At 40.2% G+C, this 23,196-nt stretch overlaps 1 protein-coding gene across 8 annotated transcripts in view; it reads right to left on the bottom strand.

The window, feature by feature from the left end:
• Positions 1–23,196, bottom strand: part of PLCB4 (phospholipase C beta 4) — a 398,844-nt gene that overhangs the window by 278,689 nt on the left and 96,959 nt on the right. For 6 of the 8 annotated variants that reach the window (XM_074318158.1, XM_074318162.1, XM_019734905.2 and 3 more), the window contains exon 2: positions 16,086–16,164. The exons of the other annotated variants lie outside the window; for them this stretch is intronic. The gene's annotated coding sequence lies outside the window, so the exon portion shown is untranslated. The remainder of the gene's footprint in view (positions 1–16,085; positions 16,165–23,196) is intronic. 8 annotated transcript variants of the gene reach the window in all.

Raw genomic sequence — 23,196 nt, 5'->3', positions numbered from 1 at the left:
CCATGTTTAAACTCCAATTAACCACAAATCCTACTTCCTGATAAGCCAGGTAATTTGCTTGACTACACGGAATTCTAAGGTTTCTGTTTCTTTTAACCCTGCTATAAAATGCAAAAGAAATGACTGTCTCTATTTGAAAGGTTAGCAGAATCGCATTTCATGAAAAACTACTCTACTAGATTAACCTCTGCAGGGTACGTGATACTGCAGGGTACTGTAGTACTCTAGGGACTCCTGGGACCACACGTATCACTTTAAAGTGTATCAAGGAAACGGGGCTTAGTCGTCAGACACTTCTGGATTAAAATCCTGGCTCAGTTCTGTACAGGTGGTGTGACTTTGGGCATTCACTGACTTCCATGTGCTTCAGTGTCTTTTTATGGTAAAAGCAGAGACTACCCACCTCTCAGGGGTACTGTGGGGGAGAAATCAGATAATGGTCAACGTTCTCAAATACAACGTGTTAAACCAAACTCTAGACGTTCTGCCAGAAACCCGTATCTCGCCTGCAAACTGCTCAGGCCCACGTCCTTATAAACCTCATTTTCAGTCTGTCACAAATCCTGACGTCTCATCATTCAAAATGTCCCAAATCTGATCACGGCTCACCAACCCCAGCCCAAACCAGCCGGATTCCAGGCACTCGCCCCTCCCTCCTGGATTTGAGTCCAATTTTCTCCCTAGCTCTCCTGCTCCCTGCTGTGTCCCTCCTCAATTTATTCTCAATCCAGCATCCCAGAGGAGTCTTATTAAAATGAACGAAGCACTCCGAGTAACACAATCTTTCCTTTGGTCTGAAAGCAGTGATTCTCAACTGGGTGTTGACTTTGTACCTCAGAGAACATTTGGCAATGTCTGGAGACATTTCTAGTTGTCCCAACTTGGGGGAGTAGGAGATGCTATGGGCATCTAGTAGGCAGAGGCCAGAAATGCTGTTCAACATCCTACAACGCACCGGAAGAAGAATTATCCAGCCCAAAATGTCAGTAGTGCCAAGGTGGAGAAACCCTCCTTTAAAGGATGGATGCGGTCTGAACCCTTCTATCTCTGAACATACCTAGTCCTCTTCTCCCGCCCTCTCCATGTTGCAGAATGCTGTTTCTTTGCTGTTCCTGGCACACGATGACCCATTTCCATATACTGTCATTGCTCTCTCTGCCTAGAATGTTCTTCCTACAGCTATCCACAGGGCTCATTATTTCACCACCTTCAGACCTCTGTCAATTGGTTTATTTTAAAGTGCAATTCCCCTCACTCCTGCCCAGCAGTCTCCATCCCCCTTTTCTCCAGAGCACTTATCACCGTCTGGCACATGTATCATTTTACTAAGCTTTTTATCTTCTTTCACAGCCTGGAATGTAAGCTCCCTGAAGGTTGGGACTTTTGTCTGATTTATTTATATTATGTACCTGGCGCATAGGAGGCCCTCAATAAATATTTGCTAGGATGAATGAATGAATGTATGAATGTTACCTTGTAGATGTGCCTGGGAGAAAGCTTCTAGATTGGGTGTGGAAAAGTATGTATTTAGATTTATTACCAAGACCATACCGTGTTTCCCCGAAAATAAAACTTGATTTTCGGGGAAACAGGGTATTTATAATCTGTTTTGTATCAAAACAGAGAGAGCTATAAAAATAATTCCCAAATTGACTCTATAATGTTATTATGACAAATGCATGCAGGGTAGTGATGGAAGCCTAAACCCCCACCCTTGAAACTTTTTTCAGTCACAATTCATACAAGTGACAGGGTAAACTACTGGATGATTTTGTCTGTGGTAACTGTAGTTTTCCAAACTAAAAATCAATGTATGTCATTGGAAAAATAAAACTATGGAGGATAAAGGGACAGAATATTTAAACATCAGGACAGTTCTAGAAACCCCAGCCTAAACATTTTTTTTTAATTTCCTGAGTCCTTCCAATCAGTAACATTCCATGGTTTTATGAAATACTTACTGCGCCCGTACCCAGCAACATATTACACATGGGGTCAGAGAGAACAATAAAGAATACGTGTCCTTGCCCTCAGAGGGCTTCCAGTCTGGTGTGGACGTTGATAATTGTGTTCTTGAACTGAACTGAACCACGACAACAGGAGGCAGATGAGTTTCAGGGTTACAAGGAACCCTGAAAGTATCATTGGGGTCCTCAGCAGGTACGGGGACCAGGAAGGTATGGAACAGGAGGTAGCCAGTGGAGCCAGCACGGGGAGGGCATGGTTGCGTTTTGCAAGTGGCCAGCCTTCCCATTTGGCTGAAACAAAGGTCACCTGTAAGAAAGTGGCAGGAGGCAAGTAAAAGAGTCACTGGGCCACAGCACCGATGGCTGAGTCCCTGGGACAACTGGCTCCGGTTTAATTTTAAAGGACATAGTGACACACAAAGCTCAGAGGCAGCAGTGATGGTTTTATTTCTGTGGGTTTTCCTGTACCGTCCCAGGAGGCAGCGTGGCTGGAAAGAAAGGAACTGATTTAGATAAGCGGGTGGGAAAGAGAGGCATAAGATAACTAATTCTAGTTAATTCGTAAGTAATTCTAGCTAGATGTAGAAGGAACCTGGCCAAGATAGAAGAGAGCAGGTCTGTGCAAAGGGGGTCTGAACCATCCCAGGGGAGGCAGCTGCTAAATCGCCTGTGTTTTCCCACACCCAGAAGGCTCACAAATGGTCAGACAGGAAGGGAAGAAAACTGAGTTCAATGGACGCCATGACCTCAGGGACTATTCAAGCTACTTCATAAAATTACAATGCCCAAGGTTTTTATTTGGTTTATCAGCTGGTTTCAGAGAAGTGAAATCAAAGGTACAAGATTATTTTCCACAGATGTTAGAGTAGCCCTTTCCTGAAAAAAGCCTCACCCCGATCAAAATCCTCCAGAAATCAGATGGAAGTTTCTAGATAGTGCTGGCAAAGGCTAATCTGTCACCAACAGAACAAAACAATCAGAATGGGTTATAGCAAATACTATTTTTTAAAAATTTTCTTTTGACTCATTTCTGTGGATATGTAAAATGTGAAGTTGGAAATCAATACCATATAAAATGGCTTTAAGATTCGTTAAATCTGATTTCAGAAAAGAAGCACCTGTGGTCAAGGGACAATAAGGGTTCACCCATCACCCTTACGTGAGCACTCATTCATTGGACAGGTATTTACTGAGTTCTGACTCTGTGTCAGGCATTATTCAAGGTGCTTGGGACACATGGGTGAACAAAAGAAAATCTACCCCACATCATGACACATACATTCTAGAAAGGGGAAAGAGAGTAAACACTAAACCCAATAAACACCGGTAGTTAAATTATATAAGAAGTTGAAAGGTGTTAAGTGCTATGAAAAAAAAAGTAGAGAACAGGGTAGAGGTTGATAAGTAGGGAAGGCTTATAGTTAAGCAAAGACTCGAAGGACGTGAGGGAATTAGCCATGTACACAGAGGGGGCGGGAGAGCATTGCTGAAAGAGGAACAGCCAAGTAAAGATCTTAGATGAGAGTGTGCCTGTGTGTTCAAGAAACAGCCAAGAGGCCAGTGTGGCTGACGGAGTGAGCTAGAGATGAGGTAATGGAGGGCATAAGAAGTCAGGTCACGCTGGCCTGAGGGGCCACTGTCAAGACACTGGCTTGTAGTGGGAGTGAGATGAGGGCCCACTGAATGATTCTTGGCAGGGAGGGACTTACGCTTAACAGGTCCCTCACGCTGTTGAGTGAGAACAGACTACAGAAGGGACAAGTCTGGAATTGATCTCCAGGCGAAGGAGAAAATGGCTCAGACTGAGGGTGGGTGTGGGGAGTTATGACCGCAATGGAAGAGGTAAAAAGAAGTTGGGTACATTTTGAAGGCAGAGCGGACAGGATTTACCAACATGCTATGTGTGGACTGAGAGAAAGAAAGGAGTCAAGGATGGTTCTAAAAACAAGACTGAATGACATGTCCTTACTAAATTTCAGTATAAATACCCCAAAACTCTCTAGAAAAGGTTACCATTCATTCAAACACTAGGTTTCGATTTAGTCCGTGCTACGTAACAGGGGATTCCCTTCCAGCAAGGGATTCCCTTCCAGCAAGTTTGTTCACAAAGCAGGAGTGTACTCCTGGTCTGCAAGTTTCACCTATGTATGGTTCTGTTCCAACAGGAAAACTAGAGTGGCGTGCAGGAGGGCACGCATTACATAAATTAACACGTGTGACTGTCAAGACACTGTTTTTTCCTAATAAAAGCAGGACCTAGAGATGTGTGTCATATGTATACAACAATACACAAAAGTACTTTACAGCCGATAAATCAATCCGTATGGCAATGTTTTATGTCTTTAAAGGTCAACAAGTTGTATAAAAGTTGTTGTTGTTCCCTTATCATAAAAACCAGGGAGGTTTTTTGTTTTTTTGAGACAGGATGCTTCATTATGACCCTCAAATGCTATCTTTTGATACTAATTGAAATTTCCAAACACAACAGAAAAACCATGGTAATATTATTGATCTGAATTATTTTTAGAACTAAAGAAACTAGGGATGGCTTCCCAAATGTAGTACATTCAATGACATCAGGACACTGCACATGCACAATAGGGGTGTTTCACCTAGAACTTTAAAGGAATTGCTTTTGAAGGTGAAGAATATTAAAAAAAAAACAAAAAACAAAACAAAACACACACACAAAAAAAACAGCACCTTGAGCTCATTCTGAGCCAAATAAAACAATCTAAGCAACCTACTCCAATGAAATAGGAAAAATCAAACTAATTGAAACCAAGAAAAAAGATGAAGGGTGTCAATCCTTTTTCCATTGCCATAATACCGGAGTGATCATCTTTGACCGAAGATTGACTTCAAAATCTTTACAGAAGGTGCTCAGAATTAAAGTCACTGAATGGAATAGGTTGCCTTCTACATTCAGTTTCATCCTTTCTTCGCAAGTTACCATATTCTAGTACATTCCAGTTGCTTTAAACTTTTAAAATTTTGTCTCTTTTGAAGGAAACCCAGGAAAAATTTTGTACTTGCAAAAATGGTAGAGCAGGGAGAGTAGTTACTATTGAAGCAGATTCTTCAGTTTAATATATTTACAAGAGTAATAGCTTTGCAGATCAATCTATTTGCATCTAGACAGAAAGACCAAGCGTAGAAATATATTAGGAAGAACCATATGGAATTACTAATATTCAGTCATTTGACTAACAAAAACATTAATTTCATGTGGTTCAACCTAAGACTTACCAGTAACATATCAGGATGTCCAATTTGAAATTACAATGTTTCTTAATAATACACATGAATAACAAAGTCAGATTCCATTTTCCCTAATTCAATTTATATACAAATTTAAACACCTGTATATATTTCAAAAAAAGTAAAAAGCACTTAAAACATTACTCACCACTCTCTAATTGCAAATACAAAAGGGAAAACTTAAAAATAATGATACTTTAGATTAGACTAGCATTCTTATCTAAATAATTATCTCTAGCTTGATGGTCCTTTTGATGCCGCTCCAACCCCTAACTTTAGAAATCTAGCAGATCTTTCTTCTCTCTTACCTGTGGTCACGGGAAAGAATTTTTCCTTCCTCTGGGGTATTAACTGTACTTTCCCCATGCTACTGCTGTACCTTGTTTTAGAGTTGCCTCCTGTCTGATTCTTAAGGAACCCCACCAGCCCATCATTATTTTATAATTTTATCCTCCACAGCATTAACTGAAGGAGGAAGAGAAACATGGCCAAAGAGAACGCTTCCTGCCACTGTGTTGTCAGAGATGGGCTCAGTCATTCAATCCCAAATTATCCCGGGGACACTCAGGGACATCTGGGCCAGGACAGAAACAACACAGCATATTTTCATGGGGGGGTGAGCTCCCAGAGGCACTTGGGCTGGAAAGTAGAGAAAACTCGGGGAGACCACTTGTGTTGGAACAACAACCTCCAGGGGCAGGAGAGGTTTCAAACCATGTTCCTGCTACAATTTAATATCTTTAGACAAAAAAACGAAGCACAGGGCCGGGCCGGTGGCTCAGCTGGTTAGAGCTCCATGCTCCTAACTCTGAAGGCTGCCGGTTCGATTCCCACATGGGCCAGTGGGCTCTCAACCACAAGGATGCCGGTTCAACTCCTCGAGTCTCGCAAGGGATGGTGGGCAGTGCCCACTGCAACTAAGATTGAACACGGCACCTTGAGCTGAGCTGCCACTGAGCTCCCGAATGGCTCAGTTGGTTGGAACACGGGCTCTCAACCACAAGGTTTCCAGTTCAACTCCCGCAAGGGATGGTGGGCTGCGCCCCCTGCAACTAAAATTGAACACGGCACCTTGAACTGTGCTGCCGCTGAGCTCCCGGATGGCTCAGTTGGTTGGAATGCGTCCTCTCAACCACAAGGTTGACGGTTCGACTCCCGCAAGGGATGGTGGGCTGCGCCCCCTGCAACTAGAAAACGGCAACTGGACCTGGAGCTGAGCTGCGCCCTCCACAACTAAGACTGAAAGGACAACTTGAAGCTGAACGGCACCCTCCACAACTAAGATTGAAAGGACAACAACTTGACTTGGAAAAAAGTCCTGGAAGTACACACTGTTCCCCAATAAAGTCCTGTTCCCCTTCCCCAATAAAATCTGGAAAAAAAAAAAAAAAAAAAAAAAAACAAGCAAAAAAAACCACGAAGCACTAACATTCCTTAGGCACTTTGGCCTCATCTAGCCAACTAAAGAGTTCGTTAACTGTGACAGTCCGGGTGACTGACATCTTAAGGATGAGAAGGAAGCCATAACCCGTTCTTATATGAAGTGGGACAAAGTGAGAGCCAGCAGCGAGCTCCCAATGGCTTTTAAACACAAAGAAGAATCAACTCTTCAACAAGGTCGTCTTTATTGATGTAAAACTACTCCAGCTACCGTGTTTCCCTGAAAATAAGACTGGGTCTCATATTAATTTTTGCTCCAAAAGCTGCAGTAGGGCTTATGTTCAGGGGCTGTCATCCTGAAAACTCATGCTGGGGCTTATTTTCCAGTTAGGTCTTATTTTCAAGGATACACTGTAATGATCAAATCATTTATACAAAATGTATTTTTTGAACATTTACCCTCAGCCAAGATATGGGTGAGATGTTATGGAAAAAGAACAATAAAACGAACAAGGACTCCCAACTACCACTGCTCTCATGCCTGGTCCTTAAATCAATTACTTACTCTGCTCTTCCTTTTCTCAAAATGATATCAGGAAGTGAGCCCAAGATCTGAAAGTGAATTCCCAAGTCCTATTAATACTGAGCTTAATCTCCTTGCTTAAGAAAAAAATAAAATTGATGGATGGGCACCCTTTTGGGATAATGTAGTAGTGTTATTCGAAGAAACTCTATAGAACAATTATTTTTTAAATCTCATTTTGTTGTCCTAGTGTGACTGTTATGGATTGAATGTTTGTGTTCCCCAAAATTCTTATGCTGAAGCCCTAATCACCAATGTGATGGTATTTGGAAGTGGGACTTTTGAGAGGTAATTCAGGGTTAAATTAGGTTATGAGGATGGGGCCCTCAGGATGGGATTAATGTCCTTATAAAGAGGAAAAGACACAAGATCTCTGTCCCTCCCCACGTGCACGCCCCGTGTGAGGCCACCCAGAAGACGACCTTCTGCAAACCAGGAAGCAGGGTCTCAACAGACAACGGATCTGCTGCAACCCTAGTCTTGGACTTCCCAGCCTCCAATTATGAGAAATAACTGTTTGTTGTTTAAGCTACTCAGTCTATGGTATTTTGTTAGAGTTCCCTGAAATAACAAAAACAGAGGTGTAGGGGGAAAAACATATAACCAAATAGTCCTCAAGGAAGCATCTGCTCGGGGGCTTCATCAAGGCTTCCTCTGAGATGTACCTTGAATGGTGCTCTATCATATGACAAGAAGACAATGCTCATTGCCCTGAGTCTCCTATGACAGATGCCCCATGACACTGGTAGTCAGGTCACAGAAATTAAGTGGATCAGTGTCAGTGTTCCTCGAAAAGACTAATATCATGAACACAATGCCCGGACAGGAGAGCTGCACAGAGTGTACAAGGCCAAAGACATGTGTTGGCACTCGATAAAGGCAACCATTTGGACCTCTCTGGTGGCCATATCTCGATCAGCTTTCCCAAGTTTGGTCAAGGTCATGATTCCCGAAGAACTTTGCCCAGCAACACAATCAGGCAGAGCATATGGGCCCTGCAGCTTAACTGCCTCATTCACACTGGACTTATCGTCTCCACACGTCACTCTAGCATTTGGCAGCCCATGTCTGAACAACAAGTTCAAGGACATTTGTTCAATTATTGCTCAAGTGCTGAAATAATTTTGCGAGAACACAGTTTTCCAGGGTATGAGAGCAACAGCTGATCCAGATGGAATCACATTACAAACTCCTTCTTAATGAGATAACTCTTAGGAAACCTACAGCTTGATGTCCCATAGAATTTGCACTTGGAGTCCTTGAATGGATAGGAATGTGATCGTCAGCCAAGGGGATCAGTTAACAACGCTGAAGTGATCTGGATGGCCCTCATGGCACCACCGCCTGCAATCTTTCCCTTGGGTTAATGAGAGTGCCCATCTTTGTGTGAAAGGCGGCAGTTATGTTAGAGATTACACATTAGCCCCTGGGCAGAAGGGGATTTCAGTAGGAGCACTACTCATGCTAAGTTGAGCTTAGGCCAGAGGTAGCCCAAAGCACTGACTTGAGCATGCTTTCTTCCCTACAGCAATCCAACGCAATCACACCTGACAAACCTCTCAGCTTGCAGAATCCGAAGAGTAGCACCAGCTTTACCAGTATAATGGAAAACTTCTCCATTGAGAAGAAGCTGATTCTCCTTGTGAGAGTGACACCTCTGAACAATGAGTTGTAGTGCTCATGAGAAGAATCCTTTCTGCAATACCTGATTATTTTATGTAATAATCCACAGTGATGCCCAGACACAGAGAGGTTTTTATGATGATGAACATCTGGCCCACAAGATTATTAGGACCACACATGCTCCTATTCAGAACCTTCTAATTCACATACCCTGATGCACAGTGAGGGATTTCAGCACAGAAACTCCAGGGCAGGTGTTGAGTTATGTTGAATGTTTAGGAAAGTTCCTCTCCTACACAAGGCACTAGAAGCACAGCCCACATTCATGTTTTAGAGTAAATATTATATTCCTATGTTCACCATTCATTGTTGCATGTGCTTCTTCGTATTTTCCTCATCCTCGCCAGTGAAGAGACTATATTGGGTAGTAATGTGTTTGTTTTATTTGAGGCAAATAGTTTCAGGATTTTCAAACTGAAGGGATCCTGAGATCATCTATTCCAACCCCTAACACTGAGGAAGAGGACCTTGAAGGGCAGAGAATTGAAAAAAGCAAGCTTTCAAGAAAATGCTCCTCATATCTACTTTTTCTTATTCACTAAAGGAAGCGTGCACTGGAGACAAATGCCCATGACTCCACACTGCAAACTTTTCGCATACCTAATGCAATATGAAGTGAGGAAAAACTCATCTCCTTCCCAGTGAAAAACCTGGACAAACCTGCTGTTTTTAGTGTTCTGTTGCTCCTATAACAAAACCCACATACCTTGAGGCTCAAGAAAACACAAATTCATGACCTGAGACGTTTTGTAGATCAAAAGTGCAACATGAGTCTCACCAGGCTAAAATCAAAGTGTCCACAGGGCTGTGTTTCTTTCTGGCCCGTCTAGGGGAAAATGTGTTTCCTAGTCATTGCCAGTTTCTAGAGGCCACTCACATTCCTTGGCCCATTCTCCCTTCTTCCTTCTCCTTCAAAGCCAATAATGGTAAATCAGTCCCAAGTTCCTTTCATGTTTTGGATTTCTCCTGTCATGTCTTCTAACATCTGTGCTCATGCAAGCTCTCGGGCTCTCTTTTGGGCTCTCTCTCTCTCTCTCTCTCTCTCTCTCTCTCTCTCTCTTCCTCTCTCTCTCTCTCTCTCTCTCTCTCTCTCTCTGTCTCTCTGTCTCTCTCTGTCTCTCTCTCTCTCTCTCAATGCCCCTCCATCCCTCCCACCCGCACTTCTTGTTCTCTCTTTTTGGCAACAGTCAATTAAAGTCTTCTACTTTTAAAGTCTCGTATGATTAAATTCAGCCCACCCAGATTACCCAGAATAATCTACCAACTTCAAAGTCTGTAATCTTAATCATATCTGCAACTTCCATTTTTACCATGGAAGGTAACATTTATAAGTTCTGGAAACTAAGACTTGAACACCTGTGGGGAGCTATTATTCTGCTTACCATACCCACCCATCCTCTGATGCTCACTTCACTAAATGGCCCCACAATCCATCTGGTGACCAGTCAGAAACCTGGGAGACAAGCCTGGATTAATCTCATCTATTTACACTCCACATCCAGTTAGAGGATAAATCCCATCGACTCTTAAATCTCTGAACTCCTTTTGACTTTTAGGCCATCAAAGACAGTGATCCATCACCAAAATTATTTTTAATTACCTATAAACTAAAGATTCAAATACGTCTTCAATTTTCACACAAGCTAAGTGTCCTTTTGTTTAGCACTTGGAGTGTTTTCATATCACAGGACAATGTATTATATTAAGATTCTGGAAAGACAAGAGGAATGCCTTCCTTCTGTGAGAAGGGGGAGCAGATGCATTCTCAGGCAGATCAATTTTAGGAAAGAGTACACATACTGAACTTAAAAACCTGTCAAGTTATTCCCTTAAGAGTCTCTGAGCCCTTGCACGTACTCCATGAGAATATCTTCATTTATGCCCAAGCTATGCCTAAAGCCATCCTGAAAATGGCTGATCTGTAGGATAAAATCAGAATTTCCTTGCCTAGAACACATTGCCTTTCATGATTTGATGCAGGTTCAGGTTCCCTTTCCCACCCTTACCCCTCTCCACCCAACTCCCTTGAGAAAATTGAGAAAATTGCATTACATTTACTGGTGCTAAGTTTGCCTTCAATAGGAACATGTGTCAGAAAGACTTCCTTCCTTTACTACACTTTGACCCCTAGCCCGCAGCTATTTTAAACACCAGAGATGAGTCACTGAAATTTATACCGGCACCTTGCCCCTGGCTCAGGCCAGTCCCAGGGACTCTGCTGGCTGTATGACATAAACAGCAGCAGTTTAACTAGTCAGCATCATACCTTTAGGATATAATCCTATGTAACAAACCCCCCAACCATGTATCTTATTTCCATACTCTACAAACACTCTTCAACAATTCCAGTGCTTCACATATAAAGGTGAGGTTCCTTGTATTCCTCTGCTCTCCTGTCCCTCTATGAACTATTCTTTCTGAAGCTTTCCGAAACTTTCCTGTCTGCATTCCAGCTACAGAATTAGTCCCTCTCTGTCCTTAATGCATGTTGCTTTTCCTTGCACTGGGTATTTTTTGCACATTTTGTTTGGTGTCACGATGATGGTGTGTACAACTTGCCTCCCTGTCTCCACGGTGGCCACATCCATTGGTTCCATCCTCATTTGATCCCGGAGTCCTGACCATTCGTCCTTGAAAATCTCTCTTCCCTGAATCACCTCCAGTCCATTCTGTTTACTCCCTACATGATCATTCTTCCTCAGTTTCCCTCACTTGCACCAACCTCTGCCCACTGTTCATCTCAGAGGTTCTTACACTTTGCATGGTGGTACCGGAGGTCTCAGGCTATTCCAAACACCAAAATCATATGACAAGTTACCTTTTCCCAAGTCAGAGGGCAACAAGTTAATAATAATTTCCTCATGTTAGCGTCACTATAATTTTTCTTAAAAGTCATTTAACCAGCAGTAATGGCCAGCAAATGACAAAAGTAAACAAATATTAAAGAAAAACGCAGAAACCAATCACTTATATGCAATTGAAGGATTTTGTATACATGCTCACAGGTTAGAATTTTATATTGTGTGTATAAAACAGAATTTTGTATTTTATTTTGTATTTTACTAGCAAAATTGGTGCTGTGCATCTTCGTATGACATAATGAAACACACCCACATTTCTATGTTTATGTGTATGTATATACTTACGTATGTGTGTAATGTGAACATATATACATTAGATATCAGCAAAAAATTAAGTTTATTTCTACTTGTCTGACATCACGAAATGTAAAAATGGCCCAGTGGAAACTCTCAGGCATTACTAGCATGAATGCAAAATTGTCCAACCACTTTGAAAAGCAATTTGGGAATTTCTTATGCAGCTGAACATGTATATGACCCAGCCATCCCTTCTTCAGATATTTACTCAAGAGAAAGAAAAATATGTCCATACAAAGACTTGTATACAAATGTTCATGGCAACTTTAATAGCCCAAAACTGGAAAAAAAATACATGTCCATAACAGGTGAATAAACTGTGATATATCCATAAAATTGATTAATACTCTGCAATAGAAAAAGCTACTTATACACATAATATGGGGTAATCTCAAAAACTTTAGGCTGAGAGGAAAAAAGCTGTACAAAAAGAATACATGATTCTTTTGTAAGAAATCCTAGAAAATGCAAAAAGAAATTTATAGAGACAGAAAGCAGACTAGTGGTTGTCTGGGGTGCAGGGGTTTGGAGGGATGGATTGCAAAGGGGCTGGAACAAGCTTTTGGAGGGAACTGAAAGGTTCTGTATCATGATTGTGGTAATGGTGACACTGGTATACACATTTGTTTCGACATTCATTAAAATACAAAATGGACACCAATAATGGATGCACATTATTACATGTAAATTATAGCTTAATAAAGTTAGTATTTTTTAAGTGTCCCTATGGACACTTCATCATATTTGGAGACAATATTAGGGATGATCTGATTTGCCATGGATACAGGCTTATGTGGTAGATATGAAATTTACTCTGAATGATTTTGTAGGAAGCAGACAGGGGGAGAGAATATAATTTTTTCTTTCATGTGGAGTAAGTTAGTCATTTATTTTAAAGATTTCAGTGAGTTGAAACATTAGCACTGACTGAAACTGCCAAAATTTTATGGATGAGAAATGGACCTATCTATGATAGGAACAAGTTGGTGAGTTCCAGGGATGAAATTTGTCTTTAGTTTGGTAAAACGTGAGCTTTAAGCCCTGTGGGTAGATTCTTCAACTAAGAACTATTTTTTCCTGATAGCAATCCATAGATGACTATTTCTGAGGTAAAATAAGGTGACTTTGGACAGTTTATTTGAATTGAAAATATTCACAGAACATAGTTTATTGAAAGCAACATCCCTGGAGACTAGGGTTAGTGAATGTACAAATGAGACCAAGAAGAGTTATCCTTCTCTGCAGCCCCTGAGTGTGACAGTACAATGTACCAATGGTTCTTAAACTTGATTGAGCATCAGAATCCGGACAACTTGTTAGAACACAGATTTCTGGGCTGTACCTCAAGAGCTTCTGATCCAACAGGTCTGGAGTGGAGACTGGTAATTTGCAATTTTAGCAAGTTCCCAGGTAACACTGATTTGTTGATCTGGGCACCACACTTTGAGAATCACTGACTATATGTATATGTATATGTATATGTATATGTATATGTATATGTATATGTATATGTATATGTATATATATACCCTGGTTTTCTGGAACAATGCCCTTAAATAGTTCTGGAACAGCCTTACCCATGAATTAACTAAAACGAAGTCTAATTAATTTCAATAGCTACACTATCAGCACAAACAATAAGAAAGGTCAAAAGAAAAATTTCATGATTCAAAATAGGTCACACAGAAAAAGTCGAGAACCATATGATTTCACTGATATGTGGTATATAAAACTGAAAGCAACAAAGGAACAAGACAAACAAATAAAGAAAACAAAAACACACAGACATAGACAATAGTTTAGTTGTTACCAGAGAGTAAGTGGGGAGGGGAGTGGTAGATGAGGGTAAAGGGGATCAAATATATGGTGAAGGAAGGTGAACTGACTCTGGGTGGTGAGCATACAACATGATATATAAATGATGTATTACAGAATTGTACACTTGAAACGTATGTAATTTTACTAATCATTGTCACCCCAATAAATTTTAATTTTTAAAAATTTCATGATCTTTGGAAAAGATGGACAAATTGTTCCTACTTCAGATACCTCTGAGTATAGATGAGGTTTTCTCAATTCTTAGGTTACTAAGTAGCTTGTATATTTCTGACATTAATTTTGCCTCTCTCTTATCAGTCAAAGTGGGTATTATACTATACTATGTTCTGCCAATAAATGACAGTGTCACAAGTTCAAAAGGTATATAATTTTCTATTGTCAGATGAAAAAGACAAAGAGAATTGAGAGGGAAGGGCTACAGGATGAAAAGAAGAAATTACACGAAAAGGTGGAGAAACAAAGAAGACAAACACAAATCACAGAAATTTCCTCAGGCAAAAAAGTAGGGTTTGAGAGACTTATAGTCAAGGGATCAAGAAAGGAAGAAATGACTTACTGAGTATGAAGTTTATTCTATAGATGAAAAGAAAACCACAATATAAAAAGGACTTGAAATATAAAATGATCTCAGGTAAAATGAAAAAAAAAAAAAAAAAAAACAGAAGAAAAGCCAAGCCAAGAGAGAAAGAAGGGATGTTCATTTTTTTAAGTTATTGAACATAACATTCAGAAAACAAGACAGACCAACATATAGTGATTTGTGAAGAAAGAGGGATAAAAGAATCAATTTTTAAATATCCCCATCCTTGTTGTACACCTGAAACTAATATAATATTGTACTCAACTGTAATTGAAAAATAAATTTAAAAAAAAATTTTAAATCTTTTTTGGATAAATATCCAACTCCACATTAGTAGAAATCAATTACAGTTGTTCAATACTCTAGATGTCATAGTTTGAACGGGTCAGATGCATCACTAGGGGAAGAGGGGTGAATTTGGGATGTGGTGGGCAGAATAACACCCCACTCCCTGAAGATGTCAACATCCTAATCCCTGGAACCTATGACTATGTTATCTTACATGGCAAAAGTACTTTGGAGACATGATTAAATTAAGGATCTTGGGATGAGGAGATGGGTGGGTCCAATGCAATCACAAGGGCTCTTCTAAAATGGAAGAGGGAGGCAGTAAAACCAATGGAGATAGGACAACAGAAATAGAGGTCAGAGTGATGCAATCAGAAGCTACAGAATTGGGGCAGCATCCAGAAGCTAGACAAGGCAAGGAACAGATTCTCTCTTAGAGGACCCAGAAAAGACGTAATGGTGCAGACCTGTTTTAGATGTCTGACCTCCAGAACTGTAAGATAATACATTTGTGTTGTTTTAAACCACTAACATCATGGCAATTTGTGATAGCAGCAGCAGGAAACTAATACAGGGATTTGGGGGATGCTGGGTTGAACTGGAGAGCATGAGCCTCCTCTAATAGGGAGAACAAGCATTCAGGCTTTGCTGGATCTCTCAATTTATTAGGAGATGCAGAAAATCTGTTTGCATAAAGTTAGCAACCAGTAGCCCTGGGAAGGGCAAAGTATGACTACAACACTAATTGTTGCTCTTTATTTTCTTTATTGGATAGATCCAATCATGTGACATGGCTGTTGCTCTTTATTTTCTTTATTGGATAGCTCCAATCATGTGACATGGCTGAAATATGGACAAAGGATGGATAAACCAACAGAACAGATTTTTCCAGTGCTCCACTCCAGACTATAGACCAAAGCTTACAGAGGCAAACAGCTCTGCTGTTGACAAAACTCCTATATTTCTGGCCCAGATGCACCGAAAGCAATCTGTGGTCCATTTTCTGCTCCCAAGTCATTCAGAAGCTGAACTTCAGAGTGTCAGATTGTTCTTACATTCTAGATCATCGATGGGGCCAACGTGCTTTATAATCATCTGGGGAATGAAATTATTATGGAAAAACAATTTGTTCTTCGCAAATGAAAGGAATCATTAAAGTGCTAAATGTTAAGACTATTACTGAAACATGGCCAGATAAATGGTAATAACTTTTAAAAATGAAGGGAAAAAGAAACATAAAAGTCTAAATTATTTTGCCTTAAGTAATCCTTCTGTTAATTTTATCCTTCTGTTAATTCTATTCTTGGGGTAAATTAATAGAAGAGGGGGGAAATGAAGTTACTCACATTTGCAGATACAAGTGGCCTCTCTTAATATTCAGGCAACCAGCCGAAAATATTTGTTGACTGAAGACTCTCCAAAGCACTAAACAAGAAAAAGCAGGAAATGCAAAAGTGTAAAATAGGGTTCTCACACAGAGTAATTTAAAATATTACCGGGAAGACAAGGCTAATATACAAAACAATTAGAGAGTAATTAAGAGTCTTTGTGCTGAAGAATGATGTCAAAATGTTTGTAAGTCAATGCAATATGTACTCAAGGAAGGAAGAGATGAGCAGAGATTTGACTTAGAGCAGTGAGGACAACTTCAGGATGGTTGGGTTTTATGCTGAACCTTCAAGGGTAGATAGGATGTACGTAGAAAAAGGGTTAGATATTCCACTCAACAGAAATTGGCTTGGTGACTTCTCTCCTGTCCTAGAAACTTAAATTTTTAATTGAAGCTGAAAATACAATAAAACCTGCCTACATGGTGGCCCTTTGTTATAAGACGAACTTACAACAAATGCAAGCGTTCTGCAACATATGGGAGAAGATAATTGATATTTTTCTCTATTCCACTGGGGCTTAAAACTGTAAGAAGGAGAAATAGTTACTACCATTTCTCATGATTCTCTGTTACATGATTGTACAAATAAATACAGAGATATGCCTATGGTTGCTCCAATTACATCAGAAGATGAAATAATAAGTAGAGGTCTCATACTGTTGTAACCCAGTGGAAAGTTGCTTATTTATAACCGAATTTATTTTTCTTAAAGCATGGGTCTTTGTTATTTTATCATAACTGACTTCAGCAAATGTTTGCAAAAACTATTCTGTCCTTTTATGTCAGAGGAAAGCAACTATAAATTAAGTACTCTGGAAAATAAGAAGAGAGGAAATATGCATGTAAGAACTCTTTTTTTTTTTTTTAGCCTACAGGTAGTTAACTATATATTAGCCCTAACGAGATTCACCCAGTCTCTGGTTTGAAATTTTGAATAACTGTTCAATATTTGTTCAATTTGGTTCTAAGGGTTACACACTGTTGAGTATTTGTTCAATTTGGTTCTAAGCACATCGTGCTTTTAAAAATGGCTGGCATATTTCCTCGCATTCCTTTATGAGTAAGAAAACAAACTTTCCATGAGATGATGTACCTTTAAAAATTACTATAAATTTTTCATGCCTTCATTCTGAAGACAGTAAAAGCAGCTTCTGAGCACCTCCTATATAATCTCTAACTCTGAGTTACACTACTTGGATTTTTCTCACTGAAAACAGATGAATAAATCCATCGCTGATAAATCAGTATTCACTGGAAAAGCAAACTAAGTCTATATGTAAGTAACAGTTAAAGGAGCTGTGTGGGTTTTCAAAAGATGAGTCTTATGTTCCTTGAAAGTGTATTAAAGTGACAGTGAAAACAAGCAAATTAAAAATGGGCGTTGTACAGCACTTTCAGAGAACTCAATATGAGCATTTTATTGTCCCTGAACAACTTTATGAATTCAGTTCGTTTTAACCATAACCTTTCTGCTATGCTACTTTCTTGCTACGTAGTTATTTAAAAACTGCTTCTTTGTGACCAAAGGCATGGTTGGACATTTTACTTCCTAGCGGCAGGTCATTTTGAGACCCTGGTGTCTCAAGCAAGTTGCCTGCTGGAGTTGCGGGCTGGATCGAGGAGTTTTTACACAGCACTGTGTATCCGTATCAGGGTGCATCCAAATCAACCCAGTGGTCTGTGAAGTACTTGAGGGTAAAGTTGACACAAAGTGCTGCGTACAAACATGGAATGTCAGGAACTAAGATTAACACAGGATAATAAATCCTGTTCCTGAAGACACTGTTCCTGAAGAAGCAGTATGAACTATTTATTTCAGGCTGAATTATGAGGCGAATACATCTTCAAATAATCTTCACGGAAATGCCTGGCCTGAAATAGGGTTGTGTCATGCGGGAGACCCTGCTCGCTGCGCCATTTGTCGTGCAAGGAGGCCTGTGGGGTCTCTGCTCCCGCTCCCCACACAAGAACGCAGGATATGGTGAGGCCAAAAAGGAACACCCACGGAGCCATAGGTAGGGGAGTCATACCACTATATTCTCGCTGGCGACTGGGTTGGAGAAACAGGAAACAGGAGCCACATAATTGTCAACCCTCATTGCTCTGCTTGCAGGCTCAGCCACCATCTTCTTGCTAGCCCCCATTTTTCCCTGCTAGCGTAGCCACAGCAGTTATATTAGTGGCCAATGGCTCACTGGTTACAGCTGACGGCCAATTAGCCACAGGTGATGGCCATGCAATCACAGTTGATGGCCATTTACTACCTGAGCCAGCACCTGTCTATGTGAGGCCGAGAGCCTGAAACTGCTTTTTGGGGTTCTGTCCCCACAGGTTGTTTTTTTTTTGTTTGTTTGTTTGTTTGTTTTGGTTTTTGCTACTGCATCCAGAGAAACCAGGTGTGTCAGCCCAAAGAACTTCTTACAACGCTGTTAACTCCTGGTCTTTGCATCTCAATTTATATGATCTCACCAACCACCTTGTAAAATGTTATAAGAATCAATTAAGTCACTGGCAAGTAATCTCTGCCAAGTAAAACTCAGATAATCTGTTACTGTTGTAAAAATTTTACTTTTGTTAGAAATAAGAACGCCATCATGAGTTAGCCCAAACTAAATATTAGCTTGTTAGAAAGTGTTGTACAATGTGTAGTTCTAAACTATGAAAGTAACTTGCATGAAATAAAATCGATCGAAGTGTGGTTTGAAGAAATAAACTGATCACAAATCACTTATGTGTGGTCAAGAAGTCCTTTTTTAAGGAGGCACAAAAGAACATAAGGGCTGGGAAGGAATGTGCGGGGACTTTCTCAGGTGATGGTGATGGGATTGATTTACACAGGTGCATCCATTTGTCAAAGCTCAACTTACCACGTTTACCCGAAAATAAGACCTAACCAGAAAATAAGTCCTAGCGTGCTTTTTCAGGATGACATCCCCTAAACATAAGCCCTAATGTGTCTGTTGGAGCAAAAATTAATGCAAGACAAAGTATTATTTTCAGGGAAACACAGTATATACAACTAAGGATGTATGCATTTCTCTGTATGTTCAGCTGTGATAAAAAATACGGTGAATGTTTAATTTAAAAAATTATTACAGTAAAAGACACATTGCCATTAATCCCCCTCAAAATACTCCCCCTCGCTTGGATCACACTTATCCCATCGTTCTTGCCACTTTCTGAAGCAATTTAGGAAGTCGTCTTTGTGCTTCTTTAGTTGCGCTGTTGTGGCTGCCTCCATGTCCTGAATTGATTAAAAACATTTACGTTTCATGGTCATTTTGACTTTCAGGAAGAGCTAGAAGTCACACGGTGCCAGGTCCGGTTGAATAAGGTGGATGAAGACACACCGTACGTAATGTTTTTATTTGACAGAAACTGCCGTACCAGAAGTGATGTGTGACACGGAGCCTTTCCATTGTGATCACAAAATACGGTGAATGGTGCTGCCGAGTGCCATCCAATGGAAAGGCAGGGATCTTCAATATGGGAAGTAATACATCGAACCTTAGTAACCGTGTGTGACAAGTTTCAACTTGTTTGGTCCAGTCAGTCGGGTGTGAGCTACGGTTGAGAGAAGGTGTGTTTTAAAGTGTGCTATAAATCATCCTCCATCATGATAATGCTCCGTGTCACACATGCTTCTGGTATATGGCAATTTCTGTCAAATAAAAACATTATGGTGTGTCCTCATCCACCTTATTCACCGAATCTGGCATGGTGAGACTTCTAGCTCTTCCACAAAGTCAAAAGGATTCAGGACATTGAGGCAGCCACGACAACGCAACTAAAGACTCTCACAAAAAAGGACTTCCAGAACTGGTTCAGAAAGTGGCAAGAACAATGGGATAAGTGTGTTTCAATCAAGGGGGAATATTCTGAAGGGGATATGGGGACAGAGTCAGGAGTGCAGTTTCCAGGCTCTCGCCCTCACGTGGAAAGGTGCTCACTCAGGTAGTAAATGGCCATCAACTGTGATTGGATGGCCATCAGCTGTGGCTAGTTGGCCGTCAGCTGTACCCAGTGAGCCATTGGCCACTAATATAACTGCCGTGGCTACGCAAGCAGAAAATGGGGGGGCTAGCAAGAAGATGGTGGCTGAGCTGGCAAGGGCAGAGTGTGGATTGCGGATTGCAGAGAGTCGGATTGCAGTCAGCAAGTGAGGTAGGTTGGCAGAGAGAAGTGGACAGCAGGTTGCGGTTCGTGGGGCTCCTGCTCTCTGTGTCTCCAACCCAGCTGCCTGTGAGACTATAGTGGTCTGACTCCCCTACCTATGGCTCCGTTGGTGTTCCTTTTTGGCCTCACCATGTCCTGCGTTCTTATGTGGGGAGTGAGACTAGAGACCATGCATGAAACTCTGCATGACAGGGGATTAATGACAATGTCTCTTTTACTGTAATAATTTTTTATTTAAACATTCACCATATTGTTTGATCATACCTCCTAAATTTCATATTAAAACTGTCAACCAATATTGAACTCTAGTTAATAACAAGCATGCTGAAATATGCAAACTGATGCCTGTGGATTCTTTAAAATGCATGAAAAATAAAATGGTGAGAGATGGGGAAAGAGATAGGCAGATGGACAGACATGTAATGAAGTAAAATGTTAATGGTGGAATCTAGGTGGTGAATATACAGTTGTTCACTATAAAACTTTCAAATTACCATATGTGTGCAATTTTCATTTAAAAAAATGGGGAAGAAGATATAATAGGAAAGGAATTACCGACAGGTTCAGAATGTCTCATTACCACCCCACTTCCCACTTTCTTCCCTTCAAGAGTTCACATGGTCTCTAGGACCCTGGCAGAATATTTAAGTTGAAAATTCAAAGCACAAGTCTAATAAGCTGAGACATGGAAGGTTTTTTGTTTTCTTTTTTAAATCAACTGCCTGAAACTGGTTGATTATGTTAGGAAATTACGTGTTGAGAAGGAAAGAAGTAGCTCCCGACATATACAATTTCTATATTTAAATTTACAGTGAGCTCAAGAGGGTCACCTACAAGCCAGGTTGGGCAGAAGATGCTGTTAGTACACTCAGGTGAGAGACACAAATCAAACCCAACACACACAAAAGGCTCCTGATGGGTAGGAAGCGATGGCAGAGGGAAGGAGTGAATGAGGCCTTGGTGGCTGCGCAAATTCTAAGGGAGACTTGCACTGAGAGGCAAGAGGCAAGGCTACCAACGATGATGAGTCCCGGAAAAGGACAGCTATGGAAACTTGTCGGAGGTTACAACACCACACATTCCTTCCAGGGCAAACAGCAGGTCACACACACATCATGAGTTGCATCATTTGTGAAGGAGCCAGTGTCTACAGTTAGTCAGTTCACTTCAATCACATTCCCAGTCAACTGCTTCGCAAACTGACTGCTTGGTGTTGACTAGACAATGTCCATTAAGGTAAAAATAAGAATCTGAGCAGGTATTTGACATTGTGTAGCTCCTCGCTCGTCAGTGTGGTCCAGCAGCATTGGCAGTCCCTGGGAGCTTGTTAAAAATGCAGAATCTCAGGCCTCATCCCACACCTGTCATATTAGGATCTGCTATGTAACCAAATCACAGGCGATTCATGTACACATGCAAGTGTGAGATGCAGTGGGGTGATCTCACATCAAGTCTGCAGAGCGACCCTCAGTAACCTGTCTTCTCAGTAGCAGCTTTAACTTCATACAGAGGACAGGTATAGGTAAATAAGTGAGCAACATTAAGTCTTGGACACCTTGTCTCCTATAAGCACCTTCCCCTGACAAGTGCTTCAAAGCTTCAGTCCTAGCCTCCACCTGTGTGACAGACCTTCCTCCAGCCCTGAAGCCCTAAAGAGTCTATCAAAATAAAACACGGCTGAACCTGTTTTGAGCATTCGGGAAAGTTTCACCTTCTCCAATGGGTCTAGAAATATTCCGTATACCTTTGGTGAGTGGATCATTTTACATGTAAATGCTCTTTAATGTAAAAAGTGTATAAAATGTTTTCTCCAACAAGTAACTACCAAGAGTTCTCTGGACGTTGTCCCCATTTCAGCTGAAAGACAGAGCTGTGGAATTTCTTTATTCCCCATTAAAAACAGCCACAGACTGTTGCATTTTATTTACGTACATCTATATCTAAAATAAGTTTATTTTAATTATCATGTTTGTTTACTTCGATTGCTATAATAAAGACTGTTTTATTCTCAAATAGCTGTGACTAGTCGTGGTTCACACGAAACTAAAGGTTTTACCTTTTGTTTCATGATTACAGATATCTTTAAAGATACAAAGATATTCCTAACTGACCAAACAAAGTACACAAACATGAAGTATTTTTCTAAAGCCATCTGACGTCAGTTATTCCATCCTGACTGCAAGTTTCATTCTTCGGCATCACACCTTTGTTTACGAATATGTGTAATTACATGAAAAATGATTTCAAAAATATTACCAAATATACTAACCAACTTTTTCAGTTATTAATTTCCACTCTCTTATTTCAGGAAGCAATTTTACATAATTTCTGATAAACTTTCCAAGACAATGAAGAAGTAAGATTTCTAAGACAATAATTATATTTTCATTCTCACTTCCTATTTGGGAAAAGAGACTTTTTAAAATAATCATTTTGCCTATCTTAGTGTTGAACCCAAAAAGTGGCAATCAAAACATAAATTATTGAAATACATCCTATATTTGTAATCCTAATTATAAAAAAACAAAACTGAATCCGTTTTTATAATAACACATGATGGAAAAACATTTAACACTATCTGTGCTGAATTGCTTCATATTTAGGTATTTATAGAAAGTATTTTCAAGAGTGGTTAAGTTTTTAATAGACTTTTTTTTAGGATAGTTTTAGGTTCACAGCAAAATTGGGTGGGGAAGTACAGAAATTTCTTATATCGCCCCCCTGGCCCCACAGGTGTATTTAACTTTTAAAATATAGAAATGCTAAATGACTTTTAAAAATACTACCAGCCAATCAAATAATACCAGTGAATACCTTATTGAAAAATCTATTTGAATTAGTTAGGTTTAGGGAAATTTTATAAACAGACATTGAAACAAATCTGTATCTAA

This window comes from Rhinolophus sinicus, linkage group LG13, assembly GCF_036562045.2.
Source record: "Rhinolophus sinicus isolate RSC01 linkage group LG13, ASM3656204v1, whole genome shotgun sequence".
Classification (NCBI taxonomy): domain Eukaryota; kingdom Metazoa; phylum Chordata; class Mammalia; order Chiroptera; family Rhinolophidae; genus Rhinolophus; species Rhinolophus sinicus.
The sequence above is the reverse complement of the archived record's forward strand: the minus strand, read 5'-3'. Positions and strand labels throughout refer to the sequence as shown.